Below are 22,195 nucleotides of genomic sequence, written 5' to 3' on the forward strand. Positions count from 1 at the left end.
AAAAAGATGTATCACCTGACCAAAAGTTTGAATTGCTTTATCTGTTATAAATTGTGTTAAAAATAAAAAAAAAGAAAGCTGTTGAGTTTCTTTTCATGATTTTCTTTTCTTTTTTAATGTTTTTTTTCTTTATTTTATTTGTTTCCAGTGTTCTTCAATCACTTCCATATAACTCATATTTTTCCCCTCCTTCTCTCTACTTACGCCTCCTCCACCTTCTCTCCCTGAGACTACATACAATTTTATATAGGTTCTAGATATGCATTCCTAGTAAATATGTTTTCACCTTAATCATGTTGCATAGAAGAATTAAAAAAGAATTGGAGAAATTATAAAATAAATCAAAATGTAATACAGAAGAAAATTATCTGCTACATTCTCGATCAAAATCTATCATTCTTTCTATGGATGTGGAAGGCATTTTGGCTTAAAAGAAATTTGTGAATTTTTAAGTGCTTGCATTGCAATGAAGTTCAACGTCTGTCAGAAAATATCCTCACACACTCTGGTTGTTGTTGCATACAAAGTTATACTGGTTCTTCTCTTTTCACTCAACATCAGTTCATATATGTCTTTCCAGGATTCTTTGAAGTCTTCGTGTTTATCTTTTTTTTTTAATGTGCAATTTTATTGCAATACATTCATATACCACAATTTACTGAACCCTTCCTCAATCGATGAACATTCCCTTGATTTCCAGGTTTTGGCTAGCACAAAGAGAGATCCTATAAATAATTGTGTATATTTGGCACCCTTTCCCATTTTTATGATCTCTTGGACATACAGTCCTAGTAGCGATATTGCTGGGTTAAAGGCTATCCATATTTCTGTAACCCTTTGAGCGTAGTTCTAAGTTGCTCTCCAGAATGGTTGGATCAGCTCACAGCTCCATCAAAAAATGAATTAGTGTTCCAACTCCAAACATCTTCTCCAATATTTATCATCATCCTGTTTGGTCATGTTAAGTAAAATGATAAGTGTGATGTGGTATCTCAGCTTTCATTTGATTTGCATCTCTCTAATCAATAGGAATTTAGAGCATTTTTTCATATGTAGATAGCTTTAATTCTTCCTATGAAAACTGCTTGTTCATACCATTTGATCATTTATCAATTGGGGAATGACTTGTATTCTTGTCCATTTAACTCAGTTTTCTATATATTTAAGAAATGAGACCTTTTTCACAGAAAGTAGTTGCAAAAAAAATTCTTTCCCAGCTTTCTGTTTCCCTCCTAATCTTGGTTGCATTGGGTTTGCATGTGCAAAAAACTTTTCAATTTAATGTAATCAAAGTTATCCTTTTTGCACTTCTTAATGTTGTCTATCTTTTGTTTGTTGAGAAATTCTTCCATTTTCCATAAATCTGATAAATATTCTATTCCTTGCTCCACTAATTTTTTTTATAGTATCGATCTTTATACCTACATGATGTACCAATTTGGACTTTACTTTCATGTATGGTGCCAGGCAATGCTCTACGTCTAATCTCCACCACACTGTTACCCAGGTTTCCCAACAATTTTTCTTGAACACTAAGTTCTTATCCGAGAAGCTGGGTTCCTTTGGTTCATCAAACAATACGTTGCTATTTTCATTAACTACTGTGTCTTGAGTACCTAACATATTCCACTGGTCTACCCTTCTGTTTCTTAGTGAGGACCAAGTTATTTTGGTAATTGATGCTTTATGATACAATTTGAGATCTGATAGAGCTAGCCCACCTTCCCTAGCATTTCTTTTCATTAGTTCCCTTGATATTCTGGACCTTTTATTCTTCCAGATGAATTTTGATATTGTTTTTTCTAGCTCTACAGTAAAATTATCTTATAGTTTGATTTGTATGGCACTGATTAAGTTAATTAATTTAGATATAATTGTCATTTTTATTACATTGACTCGGCCCACCCATGAGCAACTGATATTTGTCTACTTACTTAGATATGACTTTATTTGTGTGAAAAGTGTTTTATAATTGTGTTCATACAGTGCCTGGATTTATTTTGGCAGGTAGACTTCCAAGTATTTCATTGTATCTACCATAGCTTTAAACAGGATTTCTCTTTCTACCTCTTGCTGTTGGGCTATGTTAGTAAGATATAGAAATGCAGAAGCCTTGTGTGGGTTTATTTTTAACGTGCAATTTTAGCAAAGTTGTTTATTCAAGCAGTTTGCTTACTTGATTCTTTGGGATTCTCAAAGCTTATCATTATATTATCTTCAAAGAATGAAAACTTAGTATATTAGTTGCCTATCCTAATCCGTTCAATGTCTTTGTCTTCTCTGCTTGCTACAGCTAGCATTTCTAGTACCGAATTGAATAAAAGTGACGATAATGGACATCTTTGTTTCATGCCTGATCTTATTCGAAATGCATCTAGCTTATACACATTGAATATAATGCTTGCTGAAGGTATTAGGTGGATGCTTCTTCTTATTTCTTAGAAAGCTCCAATCATTCCTATTGTTTACAGTTTTTTCCATAGGAACGTTTGCTGTATTTTGTCAAAAGCTTTTTCTTCATCTATTGAGATAATCATTTGGTCTCTGTTAGGTTTGTTGTTGATATGAACAATAAGTTAATAGTTCTTGTAATACTGAACCAGTCCTGCATTCCTGGTATAAATCCTGTCTGATCATAATGTATTTTTTTGGTGAAAAGTTGCTGCATTCTTTTTGATAATATCTTATTTAAAAATTTTTCCATCTATATTCATCGGAAAATTTTGTCTATAAATTTCTTTCTGTTTTGGCTCTTCCTGGTATAGGTTTCAAAACTGTATTTGTATCATTCAAAGGATTTTGGAGGTTTCCTTCTTCCCAGTTTTCCCAAATAGTCTATGTGGTATTGGAATTAACTCTTCTTTAAAGTTTTTATAGAATTCACTTGTGAATCCATCTGACTGTGGAGATTTTTTTTTCCCAGGTAGTTCATTGATGGCTTGTTCAATTTGATTTTCTGAGATGGGGTTATTTAAGATTCAGCTTCCTCTTCTGTTATTCTTGACAGCGTATGCGTTTTAAAATGATCATCCATCTCATTTAGATTGTCAAATTTAGGAGTCCAACCTTTTCATTTCTGATACTGGTAATTTGGCTTTCTTCTTTCTTTTTTTAATCAAATTGACCAAATGTTCATCAACTTCATTGTTTTTTTTTTTTTCATAAAATGAACTCCTAGCTTTATTTCCTTGTTTAACAATTTTCTCATTTTGAATTCTATTAATCTCTCCTTTGGTTTTCAGAATTTCCAATTTGGTTTATATTTAGGGATATTCAGTTTTTCTCCTACTTTTTTCAGCTGCATGCCCAATTCACTGGGCATGTTATGCTATTCATGTAGGCATTCAAAGATATAAAACTTCACTTAAGAATTGCTTCTGCAGTATCCTATAAAATTTGATAGGCTGTCTCATTGTTGTCATTCTCTTGAATGAAGTTCTTGATTGTTTCTATAATTTGTGGTTTAGCCCTCTCATTGTTTAGGATTATATTTTTTAGTTTCCAATTATTTTTTGGTTTATATTTCCATGGCCTCTTATTTTATGTAAGTTTTATTGCATTATTATCTGAGAAGGATACATTGACTATCTCTGCCTTTCTCCACTGGACTGTGAGGTTTTGATGGCCTGATCAATTTTTGTATATGTGTCATACACCGCTGAGGAAAAGGTATATTCCCTTCTTTCGCCATTCAATATTTTCCAAAGATTTGTCATGTCTATTTTATCAAGAGTTCTATTCACCTCTTTACCTTCTTCCTTGTTTATTGTGAGGTTAGATTTAGCAAGCAGAGAGAGGGAGAGGTTGCCCACCAGTGTAGATTTGCTGTCTATTTCTCCCTTTAACTCCCTTAATTCCTCTTCTCATAATTTAGGTGCTATATCACTTGGAGGATATATATTTAGTAATGAAATTGCTTCTTCATCTACAGGACTTTTTAAGCAGGATATAGTTTCCTTCCTCATCTCTTCTGATTATATTTATTTCTTCTTTTGCTTTGTCTGATATTAGGATTGCTAACCTGCTTTTTAACGTAAGATGAAGCAGAAAATATTCTACTCCAATCTTTTAACTTTACCCTGTGTGTATGACACCATTTCAAATGGGTTTCTTGTAAAAAACATTTTGCTGTATTATGATCTTTAATCCATTCTTCTGTCTCTGTTTTGTGGGAGAGTTCATCCCATTCACATCCACAGTTATGATTACTATATCTGTCTTTCCCTCCAATTGCTTTCCCCTTGTTTATGCTTTCACTTCTCCCTTCTACCTCTTCCTCCACAATAGACTTTTAATTTTTGACCACTGTCTCCATCCGTCTTTTCTCCTTTCTTTCAGCCCCCTCTCTTTTAATCTACTTTTCCCTTACTACTTCTTACCTCCCTTTTAGCTTCCCCTCTCGTTTCTTTCCCCCTTCCCTTTCTATTGCCTATAGAGCTGATTGTATTTCTACACATAATAACTTTTTGTACTCTTCTTGAATCCAATTAGATGCGAGTAACTCTCAAACAATGCTCATCTCCCTGCCCTCTTCCCCTCTTCTGTATTTTTGTGCCTGTCTTTGTAATGCAATTTATTTTTTCTGCCTCCTCCTTTTCACATTTCCCGTTAAAATCCCACACACCCTTAAATCATATCTAATATCATCACACCATTTAATTTATACCAACTCCCTCTATTTATGTATATACTTTTTTGACATTTCATAATAAATATACAATTATCAAGATAATAATTATCATTTTCCCTTATAGGGATGTAAACAGTTTGCCCATATTTTGTAACAAGTCTTTTATTTCACGTTTACCCTTTTATGCTTCTCTTGACACCTGCATTTGAAGATCAGATTTTCTATTGAGTTCTGGCCTTTTCCTCAGGAAGACCTGGAAATCCCTTATTTCACTAAATTTCCATCTTCTTGCCTGAAATATTATGCTCAACTTTGCGGGATAATTAATCCAAGGGGTAGTCCCAACTCCTTTGCCTTAAGGAGTATCGTATTCCAATTCCTTTGGTCTTTTAATGTAGGAACTCCAAGGTCCTGTTTGATCTTGACTAACTCGTCAATATTTGAATGTTTTATTCCTGGCTGCCTGCAGTACTTTCTCCTTCACTTGATAGTTGTGGAGTTAGGGAAAATATTCCTTGGTGTTTTTAGCTTGAGTTCCATTTCAGGAGGTGAACAGTGGATTCTTTCACTGAATATTTTGCCCTCTGGTTCTAGGACTTCTAGGCAATTTTCCTTGATGATTTTTTTGACGATATTGTCCAAGCTTCTTTTTTCATCATGGTTTTCTGGTACACCAATAATCCTTACATTTTCTCTCTTGGATCTGTTTTCCAAGTCCATTGTTTTTCCAATTAGATGTTTTATATTTTCTTCTGTCTTTTCATTCTTTAGATTCTGTTTGATTGATTCTTGATGTTGCATAGATTGATTAGCTTCTACTTGCCGAAATCTGTTTTTTATCAAGTTGTTTTCTTCAGGTAACTTTTGCATCTCCTTATCCATCTGTCTAATTGTTCCTTTTAAGGAGTTACTTTCATCGGTTAGGTTTTGTACTTCATTTTCCATTTGTCCAATTTTCTTTTCTATAGAGTTGTTCTCTTCAGTATTTTTTTCATATTTTTAAAATCATTGGCCAATTAGTGTTCTATTTCTCTAATTTGGGTTTTAAAATCCTTCCTGAGGTCTTCCAAGAAGGCTCTTTTTTCTTCTGACCAGTTCATATTCCCTTCTGGAGTTTCAGATGGGAGTGCAGTCTCAATGCTGACCTCTTTGATATTTGTGTTTTGGTTCTTGTTCCCATAGAAAAATGCTATGGTCTTTTCTGCTTTGCTTTTTCATTGTGATAATAACACTTTTTCTGGCTTTTAAAGTAGATCTGTGCTCCTGTGGCACAGGGAACTCTGTCCCACAGTGCTTTTGCCTTAAACTTGAGGCTTTGTGTGTTGTGGTCTCTGGTTCTTTCAGGTAGAAACTAAAATGCTACAGGCTGCCTATTCCTGAGCTAACTGGTGTTTTAAAGCAGGGGCCAGGTGAGGTATTTTGGGGTTTTTACCATAGTTACCCTGGTGCTAGGTCATTAAGTGTTGAGGAGGGGTGGTCTGGATGCTGGAGGCTCATCTGATGAGCTAGAGCATAGGCAAACTCAGCTGTCTGTTGTAGTGTCTTCCCAATTCCAATGAGGTGCTGAGGAACTCCTGGGATCCTAGGGTTGGCAGTTACTGACTTCACACCCTTGGGGTTCAGGATCTTCTCCCAGTTTGTTGAGGTGGGGCTGTCTGGGAAAGCTCTGGTCACATACTTTTCACCTTCAGCTACAACAAGAAGAACCCTTCTTAGCAATCTTTCTAACCTGATAGGCTGAGAATCTATTTACTCCTTCTTCTGCTCCCACTGTTCCAAGGATTTTTTTTCCCCAGGGAGATATTCTCTTGGTTTGTCCAGGTGTACAAGAAGAGAGAGATAGGAATTACCAATCCACCATCTTGGCTCCCCACTTTTCATGATTTCATTTCTCTTCCCAATTTTTCCCCCACCTCTCTTACTTGAATTTCAAAATCTTTTTTGAATTCTTGCATGTCCTGAAACCATTGCAAATTTATTTTGGAGGTTCTGGATGTAAAAGCCTTGACTTTCATGTATTCCCCCAGTGGCATGTTTTGTTTTTCCTCATCTGCAGGGATAGAGGAAAATACCTGTTCACCTAGAAACTATCCTTCTATAGTCTTATTTATTTCCCTTTTTTGGGCATTTTCCCCGTCAGTGACTTGACTTTTAATGCCTTGTCAAGTGGAGGGTATACTTTAGGGACCTGTGGGTTCTCAGTTCCTCCAAGGTGTTGCAATCTATGGATAGGAGTTGACTCTTCTCCTGGACTGTGCTCTATTCTGGTGGCAACCAGAAGTACTCCTTTCTGCCCAGGATCTATGAGTAGAGTTCCTTCTCCACAACAACCTCCAGCTCAACCACACAAGTGCTCCTCCACACCCCAGGATCGCCACTCAGTGCTGAGATCCAGATCAGCAGGATTTTTAGACTGAGGCTTCCTAAAATGGATACTGATGCCTCAGTGACTGCTGTTGTTCTGGGTCTGGTTGTAGGAGGGAATCCTTCTCCTTTCTGACCCAGGTGAAAGAGCTTTCTCACTGACCTTTGAAGCTGTCTTTTGGGTTTTTTGGGGTGAGAAATCTTGGAACCGCAGCTGCTGCTCAGGATTGCATTCCTGTCCTGTTCCTGCTGTGCCGTGTGGCCAGGGTTGGACTCTGCTGTGCTCTTACCCTGGCGTGATAGATATTTCCTATTGACCTTCTAGGTTGTCTTGGGCTTGAAATCTCTTTCACTCTCTCGTTTTGTGGCTTCTGCTGCTCTAGAATTCTTTAGAGTAATTTTTATAGGTATTTTATGAGATCTGGGGTTGGAGCTAACAGCATATCTGTCCTTCAACTCTGCCATCTTGGCTCCACCCACCTATACTTATTTTTGAAGATGACCATGACATCAGAGAAACGATGACGCAACTTGCACTGGACTTTGAGTGAGGAACAGCTGTGTAAGTTCACCAGTCTTACTTTCTTCTTTTGAGTCACCTGGAGCCAGTACCCAGATATACATCAAGATGACTGGAGGTGGCCCAGGATGCAGTGCTGGACTTTGGCCTTTTCATGTATACTCTTAGAGGGAGGTAACACCCATTAAATGAATAGGCCACTTTAAGAAGTTGTAAGGGAATGGTCCTTTCTATGAGCAAAATAACAAACAAACAAACTAACTAAATGAAGCTGAGAGCAAAAGAGAAACTGTTATTATTAATAATCACTCTAAGCCAGGCATTAAATGGAACTTGGGCATGGAAAATGTCAAGCATTTTCCTCAAATGCCTCATCATGGATTCCTCCTGAAACTGAGGCCTAAAGTGTTTGATGCAATTGTTGTGCACCCACAAGTGCCCAAGCACAAAAAGTGACAAGTCCTTCAGAGGCGTTACAGTTAAAACCCTTTATGTGATTTGAAAGGAAACTGAGTCCTAGAAAGCTGGATAGCTCAGTGTAAGATCACTAAAATTATCCAAGCATTAAAAATGTCAAGGATTCCAAGAGCTTTTAAGTTAGACTGCTACCACAGAAGAAACAGAGGCCTAGGGAGCTTCAGGGATCTTTATGTGATCAAAAACAATTTCCTAGACATAGACATAAGGGGGTCTTAAGACCATCTAGGCTACAAACCGGCTTTCCAGGTATCTTTCTGAAACAGAGGCCTAAAGAGTTAAATGATCACTGTATAATCAGAACTCAGTTAGAAGTACATATTTCACAGCAATGACGCTTCAGACTAAAGTGCCTTTTTTTTTTTTTCTGCTTAAAACTTACCAGTGATCCCGAGGACACATTTTAGTCATACACAGACTTTTTATTGTTTTAGGACATATTTGAAAGACAGGAGTTCTTAGAAAATAATTGACTGAGACTTAGTTTGTTATCATTTTTTGCTCTCAATTGAAACGGAGGAAAAACGAATGCTTTATTCATCAGTATACGTGAAAATACGATTTTTAGTCTTCAGATTAAAATTTTTATGTAGAAATTGTATCTCATACTCACAAAATTCCATTAATTATTATCTCATTAATATTAGTCTAGGCATGATTAATTATGGAAGAATGAGATATTTAATTTGCATGAGATATATTGAACTTACTACAACTCAGTTTAAGTACATAATTCATCTTTACAATGTTTTATCTTCAAAAATGGAGAAAAAGGTTTTCACTTGAATTCCGTTAAAAAGTAAGCACGGTAAAATTTAATAAATATTTCCTTTACAAGACAAAACCCAACATGTCAAATACATTTACAAAGACAGATATTTTTACTCCTTCATACTTGATACATGTTTATTCTTTCATATTCTAAAACAGAATTCATCATTGAGATTGTTTATGTTACTCCAGAGTTTACAAGGGGGTAAAGATCTTTAAGAAGCTAGTTGAGCACTCTTTAAAATGTTTTCAGTGAAAATATTTTTTGACTTATGAATGGATAATCGAACTTACTGAGTTGATATCATGTAGTCTGCAGCTGTCTTCTCACCCCAATGTCCATATTTGCAATGCTCTTCACTCAAATCGATTGTGATATCATTAATGAGGTCCCATCATATTTTTCAAATTCTGTAATACTGTGCTAGAAGTGGGAGTTATAAGAGCCCCTTCTTCAATCAAGTTCTATTTGGGAGTAAAGCAAAATGCTTATGTGTCATTGAACAGTTAACCAAATGAATTTTAGTTACCTCCAAAATCTTAAAATTGTGCACCAAGTACACAGTGGCACTTGGGTTCAAAAGATGATACACCAAATTGGAAGGGTACTGACTGGGTGTGGGATTTCTATGTACATAGTTGATCAGAAAGATGCTTCAATGAAGGCAGTGACTAACTTTGCTGCCATTTAGAGAAAATGAATCATGGTTTTGGGGGCCAGTGTAGGAGTCTGGTAAATATCAGTCTTATCACATGACCTATCTATTTATCTATCACTTCCTATCAATACTATTACCATATTATCTCTTTAATCCATCTTTCACCCCCTATTGTAACAGCTTGTACCATAGCTCAGGCCTTCATCCTTTCTCCTTTGCCTCCTTTCCTCTTTTATTTTCAGAAGATTGTTTTGTTTATCAAAATTTCTTTTATTTCTGAGTGGATTTGCATGAGCATGCTTCCTGACTTAAGCTATGGCTTGATCAAAAGCATCTACTTTGGAATATGGACAGAGCAAGAACAATCTCACATGAGCTGTGGTGGGCAGGACATATAGTTAATTGCTGAAGTCACCCTGGACCATAAAATACTAAAAGTTCCCACTCTCAAGGCAGTGGGTAACTTGAGAGTTTTTGAAAAAATCAGGCTATTATAAGAGCAACACTTCTGATCTGTCTAAAATGTTATTGGAAGTTACTATTTCAAAGTTGTTAGACTCTCAAGATCTCAGCATTGAGATGAGATTTGAAAAAAATTGAATCTGATGTATAAATAAATAATATTAATAAATCTCCATCAAGCTTGAAGGTTTATAGAGCTTGTCTTTTTATTATTATTGATTTCTTTTCACTTTTCTACAATCACTTACATAATTCTGAGATTTTCTCCCCCTCTCTCCCCAGTCAATCCCCAAGACAGCATGGCACAGTATATGGGTTCCACACATACATTCTTCTTAAACACATTTTCACATTACTCATGCTGCACAGAAGAATTAAAATGAATGGGAGAGACCACGAGAAAAAAAAGAAAACAAAACATAACACAAGAGAAAATATTCAGCTTCATACTGCAGTCCAATTCCATAATTCTTTCACTGAATGTGACTGGCATTTTTCCTCAAAAATCCTTTGGGAATGTTTTCGGTCCTTGCATTTATATGAAGGGCTAAGTGGACCAAGAAAATGTCTCACACGCTTTGGTTGTTACCGTGTATACTTTTATAGTCCTTTGGGCATAGTTCCTAATAGCTCTCCATAATGAGTGAATTAACTCACAGCTCCACCTACAATCAATTAGTGATGCAACTCTCCCACATTCTCTCCAACATTTATCATTTTTCCATTTTGTCATGTTAGCCAATCTGATAGGTGTGATGTACTACCTCAGAGTTGTTTTGATTCGCATCTCTCTAATCAGTAGTGAATTAGAGCATTTTTTCATATGACTATAGACAGCTTTAATTTCTTCCTCTAAAAACTTCCTGTTAATATCCTTTGGCCATAAGTCAACTGGGGAATGATTTGTATTCTGTTAAATTTGACTCAGTTCTCTATATATTTTAGAAATGAGCCTTTTATCACAGACACTAGTTGCAAATTTTTTTTTCCCATTTCTCTACTTCCCATCTAATCTTGGTTGAGTTGGATTTGTTCATACAAAAAATTTTCAGTTTGTAATGAAATGAAAATTATCCATGTTTCACTTCACAATGTTAACTATGTCTTGAATGGTCTTAAATTTCTCAATTCTCCATAAATCTGACAAATCCATTAAAATTGCTCTCCTAATTTGTTTATAGTATCAGTATTTATACTCAGACCATGTATCCATTTGGACTTTATTCTTTTGTATGGTGTCAGGCATTGGTCTGTGACCAGTTTCTGCCACACTGTTGTCCAGTTTTCCAAGGAGTTTCTGTCAGACACAGTTCTTATCCCAGTAGATTTATCAAACATAAAATACTGTATCATGAGTACCTAATCTATTCCAGTGCTCAATCCCTCTATTTCTTAGATGGCACAAAATGATTTTGATGACTGTGACTTTTTAATGCAATTTGAGATCTGGTAGTACTAGGTCACCTTCCCTAGCATTTATTTTCCCTAATTGCCTTCATATTCTGGACCAGTTTTTCTTCCAGATGAATTCTGATATTTTTTCTTGCTCTAGGAAACAGTTTTCTAGTAGTTTAATTGATATGGCACTAAATAAGTAAATTATTTTAGGTAGAATTGTCATTTTCCATTATATTAGTTTGACCTGCCCACCAGCAACTAATGCTTGTCCACTTTCTTAGATCCGACTTTATTTGTGGAGAAAGTGTTTTGTAATTTTGTTCACATAGTCCCTGTGTTTGTTTTGGCAGGTAGATTCCCATATATTTTCTCATGTCTACTGTAGCCTTAAAAGGGATTTCTCTTTCTATCTCTTGCTGTTGGGTATTTTTAGCTTTTTTTTATTATTTTTAAATGTTTATTTGTTTATTTTTAGTTTTAGACATTCATTTCCAAAAAAAAATTGAGTTCCTAACTTTCTCCCCATCCCTTGCATTCTGATTACCCCTCCCCTCAATATGCTCTCCCTTCTATCATACCCCACCCTTCCCATATCCCCATCTTCTCTCCTTTCTTGTAGGGCAAGATCGATTTCAGTACCCCGTTGCCTGTAATTCTTATTTTCCAGTCGTATGCAAAAGAAATTCTCAACATTCATTTTAAATACTTTCAATTTCCCTTCCTCCATCCCCATCCATCCCCACTGAGAAGGCAAGAATTCAATATAGGCCATACATTTGTAGTTTTGGGAAAGATTTCCATGTCATGACAGTCTTGTTATATGAGACTAACTAGCTTTATCTCCATCCTATCTTGAGCCCCATTTATTCTATGCTCTCATTTGACTTTCTCCAAAGTGAACAAAAGTGTTTACTTCTAATGACTCTCTTCACCTATTTACCTACACTTCTATCATCTCCCTCATTCCACTTTTCCGTTTCTGCCCTACTTTTCAGTAGTGTAAGATAGATATTCATGCCAAATTGAGTGAACATGTTATTCCCTCCTTAAGCCAAATGTGAAGGGACTAAGCTTCAGTTCTTCCTTCTTTCCTCCTCCCTTTTCTCCTCTATTGAAAAAGCTTTTACTTGCCTGTATTATGAGTGAAATTTGCCCCATTCCATTTCTCCCTTTCTCCACCCAATATATTGCTCTCTCACCCTTTAATTTTATTGTTTTAGGTATCATCCCTTCTTATTCAACTGAACCTGTGCTCTCTGTGCATGTATAATCCCTCCAACTATCCAAATACTGAGAATATGAACAGTTCAAATTCAGAATGTCCTTTATGATTTCTCTTTCCTGTTTTCCTTTTCATGCTTCTCTTGACTCTTGTGTTTGAATATCAAATTTTCTATTCAGTTCTGCTCTTTCATTAAGAATGCTTAAAAATCCTCTATATAATTGAGTGATGATTTTTTTCACCGGAAGTACTATACTCAGTTTTTCTTGGTATGTCATTCTTGGTTTTAAACCCAGTTCCTTTGATTCTACAATATATATCCCAAGCCATTTGATCCCTTTATGTAGAAGGTGCAAGATTTGCTGTTATACTGATTTTATTTCCACAGTATTCGAATTGTTTCTTTCTAGTTGCTTGCAATATTTTCTCCTTAACATGGAAACTCTGAAATTTGACTACAATATTCCTAGGAGTTTCTCTTTTTAGGTCTCCTTCAGGAGGGTATCAGTGTATTCTTTCTATATTTGTTTTGCGCTCTGGTTCTAGAATATCAGGACAGTTTTCCTTGATAATTTCATGAAAGATGATGTCTAGGCTCTTTTTTTGGTCATGGTTTTCAGGTAGTACCATAATTTTAAAGTTGTCTCTTCTGGATCTATTTTCCAGGTCAGTTGTTTTTCCAGTGAGATATTTCACATTATCTTCCATTTTTTCATTCTTTTAATTTTGCTTTGTCATTTCTTGACTTGTTATAATGTCATTAGTTCATCTGTTCCACTCTTAGTTTTAAAGAAAGATTTTCTTAAGTGACCTTTTGAACTTCCTTTTCCATTAGGCTAATTCTCCTTTTTAAAGCATTCTTCTCCTCATTGGTTTTTTTTTTTTTTTTTTTTGGATCTCTTTTGCCAATTGAGTTAACCTCTTTTTACAGGTATTATTTACCTCAACATTTTTTTGAGTCTCCTTTAGCAAGCTGTTGACTCCCTTATCATGATTTTCTTGTATTACTCTCATTTATTTTTCTAATTTTTCCTTCTCCTCTCTACTTGATTTTCAATGTCCTTTTTGAGCTCTTCCATGGCCTGGGACCACTGCATTTTTATTTTTGCGGCATCTGATGGCAAGTATCGTTCTTCCTCATTTGAAAGGTTGGAAGAAAATACCTGTACACTAAGAAAGTAACCTTTTACGATGTTCTATTTTTTTCACTTTTTGGAACATTTTCCCAGCCAGTTATATGACTTTTGAGTCCTTTGTCAAAAGGAGAGTATACTCTGGGGGCCTGTAAGTTCTCAATTCCTCCAACTTGACACAATCAAGGGAGAGGAGATTACTCCTCTCCTGGCCTGCACATTGGCCTGGGAGCAACCAATATCTTTTATGCCCAGAATCTGTGAGTAGTAGGATTCACTTTCCACAACCTCTAGTTCCACCAAGCCCCATACCCACGCTCAAGGCTGGGATACAGATCAGTGGTTAAATTCCCTTTAGGTGGAGGGCAGGACTGTCATTCAGTGCTGAGGCACAGATGAGTCACTCAATTATCCCAGGGGCTTTAGTTGGAGGCAGGGTAGATACTCAGGGCTGAGGCTCAGATCACCTGCTCAGTTCCCCCAGGGACTTTACACAGAGGACTCTACAAATGGATGCTGCTGCTGCTGCTGTCACCTGGGGTCAAGACTAAGTGAGGACCCTGCTCCCTACTTGCCCAGCTGAAAAAGCATTCTCCCTGACCTTTGAAGTTGTCTTTTGCATTTGTAGGTTGAGGGATCAGAGAACCTCCTCTACAACTGGGGATTCCACCCTCGAGTCTGTTCCAGTCTTGTTCCTCCCAGTGCTGTGCAGTCCAGGGTGGGCTGCACCGTGCTCCGTGTACCATATGATAGACTTTTCTTGTAAGCCTTCCAGGTTATCTTGGGTTGGAAATATCTTTCACTCTGTTATTTTGTGACTTCTGCTACTCTAGAATTTGTTGAGAGTCATTTTGTACAGGTATTTTATAAGCTGTGGGGGAAGCGCTAAAATATGTGCATCTTTCTACTTTGCCATCTTGGCTCCACTTCCCAGCCTTTGTTACTAACATAAAAAATGCAGATGATTTGTGTGAGGTTTTTTGTAACCTGAAACTTTGCTAAAATTGTGTAATATATCATGTGGTTTTTTGCTGGATTGTCTAAGTATATCATCATATCATCTGCAAAGAGAGATAACTTAGTTTCTTCGTTGCCTATTCTAATTCTTTCAATTTGTTTTTTCTTCTCCTTTTGCTAAAACTAATATTTCTAGTACCATATTGAATAACATTGGTGATAATTAACATCCTTTTTTCACGCCTGGTCTTATTGGAAATGAATCTTGCTTATCCCCATTGCAGATAATACTTGTTGAAAGTTTTAGGCAAATACTTTTTATTATTTCACAGAAAGCTCCAATCATTCCTATTCTCTGCAGTGTTTTCAAAAGGAATGGTGTTGTATTTTTAGGAAGCTTTTTCTGCATCTATTGAGATAATCATATGGCTTCAGTTGGTTTTGTTGTTGATATTTTCAATTATGCTCACAGTTTTCCTAATATTGAAACAGCCCTGGATTGCTGGCATAAATCCTACCTGATCATAATGTATTATTCTTGGAAAAGTTGCTGAATTCTTTTTGCTAATATTTCATTTAAAATTTCTGAATTTATATGCATTAGAGAAATTGATCCATAATTTTCTTTCTCTATTTTTGCTTTTCCTGATTTAAGCATCAGAACCTTTTTTGTATCAGAAAAAGAAATTGGTAGCAGTCCTTCACCAATTTTCACAAAACATCTATGTGGGATTGGAGTTGACTTTTCTTTAAATGTTTCATAGAATTCACTTGTAAATCCATCTAGCCCTAGAGATTTTTTTTTTCCTAGGGAGTTCATTGATGGCTTATTCAATTTCTTTTTTTTTTTTAAATAGTCATCCTCATTTAGCTTGTGATATTTACAGGCTAACAGTTGGGCAAAGTAATTTCTAACTATTGTTTTAATTTCCTCCTTTTTGGAAGTGAGTTCAATGTATATTTGGTATTCGAAATTTGGTTTTCTTCTTTCTTTTTTTAAACCAAATTGACCAAAGATTTATCAATATTTTATTTTATTTCATAAAACCAACTCTTACTTTTCTTTGCTTCCTCAATAGTTTTCTTAATTTCAGTTTTATTAATCTCTCTTCTGGTTTTCAGTATTTCTAATTTAGTGTTTACTTGGGGATTTTCAGTTTGTTCTTTTTCTGACTTTTTTCAGCTGCATGCCCAATTCATTGTCCTCTTTTTTCTCTATTTTATTCACGTAGGCTTTCAATGATAAAAAACTTCCCCTAACAACCACTTTTACAGCATCCCATAAGGTTTGTTAGGTTGTCTCATTACTGTCATTCTCTTGAATGAAGTTTTTGATTGTTTCTATGACTTCTTGTTTAAAACATTCATTCCATAGGATTAGATTATTTAGTTTCCAATTAACTTTTAGTCTATCTTTTTTGGCCTTTTAATATATATAATTTTTATTGCATTATGATGTGAGCAGGATGCATTGACTGTCTCTGCCTTTCTGCACTGGACTGTGTCTTAGTACACGCTCAATTATTGTATGTGTGCCATGTACCACTGAGAAAAACGTATACTCATTTCTATTTCCATTCAGTTTTCTCCAGAGATATATTATATCTACCTTGTGCAGAGTTATATTAACCTGCCTGATTTCTTTCTTATTAATTTTGAGATTAGATTTATCATGTTCAGAAAGCGGGAGTTTGAGATGCCCCACTAGTATAGCTTTCTGTCTGTTTCTTCCTGTGACTCCCTTAACTTTTCCTCTAAAAATGTGAATGCAATACCACTTGGTGCATATATGTTTAGTAATCATATTACTTCATTGTCTAAGGTGCCTTTTAGCAGGATATAGTTTTCTTCATTGTCTCTTTTGATTGGATCTGTTTCTGCTTTTGTTTCTCTGAGATTAAGATTGTTAACTCTGCTTTTTTACATGAGCTGAAGTATAGTGTATTCTGCCCTAACCTTTGACTTTTACCTCGTGTCTATTCCGTTGTTTCAAATGTGTTTCTTGTAAACAATGTACTGTTGGATTATGGCTTTTAATCCATTCTGCCATCTGCATTTGTTTTATGGGAGGGCTCATCCCATTCCCATTCACAGTTATCATTAGTATCTGTGTCTTTTCCTCCATCTCATTTACCCGCATTTATGGTTTTAGTTCTCCCTTCCTCTCCACAGTCAGGTTTTAATTTTTGTCTACCACCTCCCTCAGTCTTCCTTCCCTTCTCTTAACCCTCTTCCTTTTTCTTCCCCTTTTCCCTTACTACTTCTTTGGTCCCTTTTAGCCTCCCCTCCCTTTTCTTTCCCCTGCCTCCTGCCCTCTTTCAACAACTGATCTTCTAATTGATCTTTCCTCAAGTCTCTTCTTCCTCCAATCTACCATTCACACAGCTAACAAAGCAATATTCCTAAAACACAGTATTACCACATGATCATCTCTTCCATAAAGCAACGTAGCTATCATCTATAGTATACTTGCAGTTTGCTCCTAAAAATAATAATAAATATCTACTCTGAGCATTCTTTATCAATCTTTACAAACTGGCCTCAACTTACTTTTCCAGTATAAGTATACATTACCAGGCTTCATCCTATATATAATTTCCAAACAAACTCAACTCTTTGCTACACCTCCATATGCTGCTGCATAACTTATCTCTGTACATTTATGAGACACTCTGATTCTCTGACTACTCGAATCCTATATTTCCTTCCAAGTTCAGATCTAATGATACCTACTACATAACAAAATTTTTGACCCAAGCTTTGTACCTCTCTCTCAGAATAAGTTGGTATTTATTTTATTTATAGTCATATATTTATGTCTTGTTTTTCCTGATCTATACCATGCAACTCACTTGAAATTAGGTATTTTAATATAATGCTTAAAACAAAATAAGAAATTTGTAAGTTTGTATTGATCAATTGATCTTATTATTGAACCATTGCCAACAATATCTGAAAGTTCATGGAGAATGTAGGACGCAATGGAAGCGATAGGCAAATGTCTTGATTTTCGAGAACACATGAGAAGCAAATTTGCAAACAAATGTCAAGTTGACTGATTCCTGGGGAAAAAAATACTTGAATGGAATACTAGTGAGATTGAAGTGAAGATTTAGAAAAGAATTGGTGATTTTAAAGAAACCATCTTGTCTTCGCCAAGAACAGTTCATCCCAGACTAAAGAAATTTTTAACTTTAATAAACTGGTTCAGCAGGGGAAATTTTATAAAGCGTAAAGCTTACCTAGATCTAATTAAAATATTTGATAAAGTATCTCATTCTAGTCTTGTGGGACAGGTAAAGATGATATAAACTAAATGATAACACACTTCAGTGGATTTGTTACTAGTTCAATGGTTAGACAAATTGTAGTCATTAGTGGTTCAGCATAAACTTTGCAGTAGGTCTCCAGTACAGTGGGAAGGTACCTGTCTTTACGTTATACAATTTAACATTTTCATTAGTAACGTGCATAAAGGCATAGATGTCTCATTTATAAAATTCACCCTTAAACTAAGTTGTGAGGAATAATTAACAAACTGGAGGAAAAAGTCAGGATCCAAAGTTCTTCATAAATTTGGCTACTGGATCAATATACCTAAGATGAAATTAAATACTTATAAACGCAAAATCTTACGTTCACCTTAATTAAAATAAACTTCAAAAGGAAAAGGAAAGGGACAGATAACCGGGCACCAAATTCTCTGAATAACAGCTAGGTTTTTGATGGAATACAAGATCAATATCAGGCAGAAACCATGTGTTTCTGCTCTGCCAAAACAAAAAAGCCGGCAAAGTATAGGCACTCTTGAGCTACATTGAGAGGTGTAGTTTTCAGGAAAGAGATCATAATTTCCTTACATTTTGACTAATTAACCCTCATCTCTTGTAGTGTGCTCAGTTTTATGCACCAAGGACAGTTTAAGGAGTACAGTGATGAGCTGAGAAGTGTTCAGAGAAGAGCATATGGGAGGGTGATTTCCTCATTTCTGTGGATTGACTGAAGGAACTGGTAACAATTAGTCCAGGGAAATTACAAAGTACTTGCAAAAAAAGAGTCCAGAAGATCTTTACAACTGTTTTCAATAAAGGAAAGATTACCTTGTGGAAGGGAAATTTGTATTGTTCTATGTGGTCTTTGTGGGTGAAATCCAGGATGTTTAAAAAACATTCAAAAGAGCCAATTTAGGCTTATGCTAAGGAAATATTTCTCAACAAACAGAGGAAGGCCAAGATGAAATATACTGCCACACAAGGTGACAGATATTCTCTTTTTGGTGCTTTTCAACAAGAGCCTGTAATATCACTACCTGTGTTTATGATATTGGGGATTATTTGCAGGAATGGTCAAGAAAGGATCACTGACGAGGTTGCTTCTAAGGTTCTTGTGTCATGACCTATGACCTTGTTTTATTTTAAAATAATTTCTAAATGTAACAAAATCATTTAAACCTAGAAATATACTGTAATTTTATCTCTAAATATAAAACAAAAATGAAGTTGAGTAGATGGCATAATTGACTCATGGATGGAACTTTTCAATTTGCAATTCTATTTTTGTCTGTAATAAAGTCAGTTGTGAGAAAAACATTAGGTTAACCAAATATTTGACTTCTCTTTACGGTAACCCATTATTTTGCCAGGGGCTTAAATTCCACATGTGAAAAACTTCATGTAGTTAAACATTAGGCTCAGATTGATTCCTCATTAAAAAAAAAAAAAAAAAAAAAAAAAAACTTTATCAGTACTTCTACACCTTCCTGGGGCAAAATGATTTTGTATGTGTTTTGACACAGTTTTAGGAGTTCAAAGATTTTTTTACTTCTTATTGGATATATAAAATATACGAAAGTCCCATTTTTCCGCTTCATAAAGACCACAATAAGAACTAAATAAGTGATAGTTATTAGTGACAATTTTTATTTTTCTTTAAGAGGAAAATATAGTCCCAAATATAATTGTTTCTATTTCTTTTCTGCACACGTATATATGGGTATATATGGATATTTGTGCACATGTAAACATAGAGACGAGAGAGAGATGGAAAGACAGAGAATGAAAAATGACAGAGGGAGAGAGAGAAAGAGGGGAGAGAGAGAGAGAGGGAGAGGGAAACATAGAGGGAGAGAGAGAGAGAGAGAGAGAGAGAGAGAGAGAGAGAGAGAGCACTTTATTAATCTATATAATCACTTTCTGATTTCTGAATGAAAGTGGGAAAGCAAATGCATCTTATATTTTCTGTCACACTCTAGCAATTGTCAGGACGAGTTAATGACAGAAATCTATTTCTCCAAACAGGTAGTTTAAATGATTCCATTTCAGTTATTCAAGTTCAAGCTTTTCTAAGTCACTGTGACATCTAATCTAGGCTGTCAAGTTTCAATTTTTCCTAAGTTTTATCAAGTCCTTCTGACTCAAAGAACCTTGAAAAGAAAGCAGCTCGTCCATCTCCAATATCTATCTTCCTTCATAGAAATAAATAAAAAATTGTTTAATAAAAGGAAGTCCTGATTATTTTAAAAGTCACAAAACCAGTATTACTCATAAAACGTACACCCCCACTGTCAATCAATAAACTTGGCTGGCATGTATAGTAAATAATAACCAGTGTCAGATATTTTTGTAGGAAAATAATGACACAGGAGGAGCCTGATTAGATCTGGGAAACATCCATTTTTTTTATTACATGAATATAAGTACGTAAAAGACAAAAGATTCCAAAGGATTTTTATCCCATTGAAGCCAGCACATGGAACATCTATGAGAAATTGATCATAGTTTCTAATCTATTCCATTTACATCAGTATCTTCACAAAACATTGTTATTAAGACTTCAAGCAGTTCTTTAAAAATGCTTCTTTTTCTCAGAACCTATCTGTAACTACAAAAGAAAACAAAACCTTCCTTGGGAAATTCAATTCAATTAAAAGAAAACAAAGCATATGTCTAGCCAGTTGTGGGAAAGTAGGACTAAAGAGGACCAAGATTTTGCAGGCTGCTAGCAAACTGATTTGGCTATAGAGTCTTTAAGGGGTTATAGAAATCTATGCACAAATTCTGAAAACCTTTAAAAATACGAAATAAGTATAGCTCCTCTCGATTACCTACGTGTTGAAATGGGCACAGAATAATATGAAATCATGAATGCTTTGGGGACAAAGGTAGTCAAGACCTGATCAGACTGCAAAACTCCATGGATATCTTCCAGGATCTAGTAAAAACTGCAAAAGAAGAAAGTGTATAAGAGAAAGAGTAGCTTTCTGATTTAAGTGGTCATCAATCAAGAGAAGACTGTGGCTTCATTTAAACTGTTAAAATGTAGAGTCATCAAAGGAGGCCAAGATGGCAGAGTAGAAAGATTCATATACTGTAGAGCTTCCCCCACAGCTCATAAAATACCTGTAAAAATGACTCTCAACAAATTCTAGAGAAGAAGAAGTCACAGAACAACAGAGTGAAAGAGGTTTCCAGCCAAAGGTAGCCTACAAGGCCAACAAGAAAAGTCAATCTCACAGTATGCAGAGAAGAGCAGAGTCCAGCCCTTGCTGCACTGCACTGGTAGGAACAGGATCTGAACAGACCTCTAGGGAAGAGTTCTCAGTAAGGAGGTTCCCAGATACCTCAACACACAAGTGACAAAGAAAGCTCCAAAGGTCGGGGGGGAGGGCTTTCACAACTGGGAAGAGGGGAACAGGCTTCAGTCAGCAATAACTCCAGGCAACAGCAGCAACATACTGCAGGCAGCTACAGTGGCTATGAAGCAACCTGGATCCATTGTCCAGGCAGTTTAGCTTAAAGCTTCTGGTGGTTATGGAGCACCTGATCTAAATTTCAACCCTGAGTGAGAGCCCCACTTCCATCTAAAGCCACAGAAAAATCAAGCAACTGAGTCCAATATCAATCTTAAACATTATACCAGTGAAAGGAGGGGCAATAGAGCCATTCTCTTGACAAAGGATTCAGAAGTCAAGTAACTGACTGGGAAAATGCCCAACAAAGGGAAAAAAATAAGATCATAGAAGGTTACATTCTTGGGGAAAAGGATTGTACTCCCACCCTTTCAGATGAGGAAGAACAAGGCACAATGTCACAGAAAGTCAAGGCCCCTGCCTCCTGGGCTTCCAAATTGAACTTAAATGGGTCTCAGGCAATAGAAGAGCTTGAAAAACAAGTTAGTAGCTTGCTAAAGGAGAACTAAAAAAAATACTGAGGAAAATAACGCTTTTAAAAAGACGCTAACTCCATAGGAAAAAGAGGTCCAAAATGCCAGTGAGGTAAAGGAGACATCAAAAAGCAGAATTAGCCAAATGGAGGAGAAGATTCAAAAGCTCATGGAACAAAATAATTCTTTGAAAGAGAAAATTGAGTTCAGGAAAGCTAATGAATATGACATAAACTAATTATTTAAAAAACAAAACCAAAAGTTTGAAAAAGTAGAAGATAATGTGAAACATCTCATTGAAAAAAACAACTTATCTTGAAAATGTATCACGGAGAGACAATTTAAAATTTAAGGGAGTACCTGAAAGCCATGATCAAAAAAGGAACCTAGACATTATCTTCCATGAAATTATCAAGGAAAACTCTCTTGATGTTCTGGAAC

The sequence above is a fragment of the Notamacropus eugenii genome, chromosome 6 (genome assembly GCF_028372415.1).
Source record: "Notamacropus eugenii isolate mMacEug1 chromosome 6, mMacEug1.pri_v2, whole genome shotgun sequence".
NCBI classification, from domain to species: Eukaryota; Metazoa; Chordata; class Mammalia; order Diprotodontia; family Macropodidae; genus Notamacropus; species Notamacropus eugenii.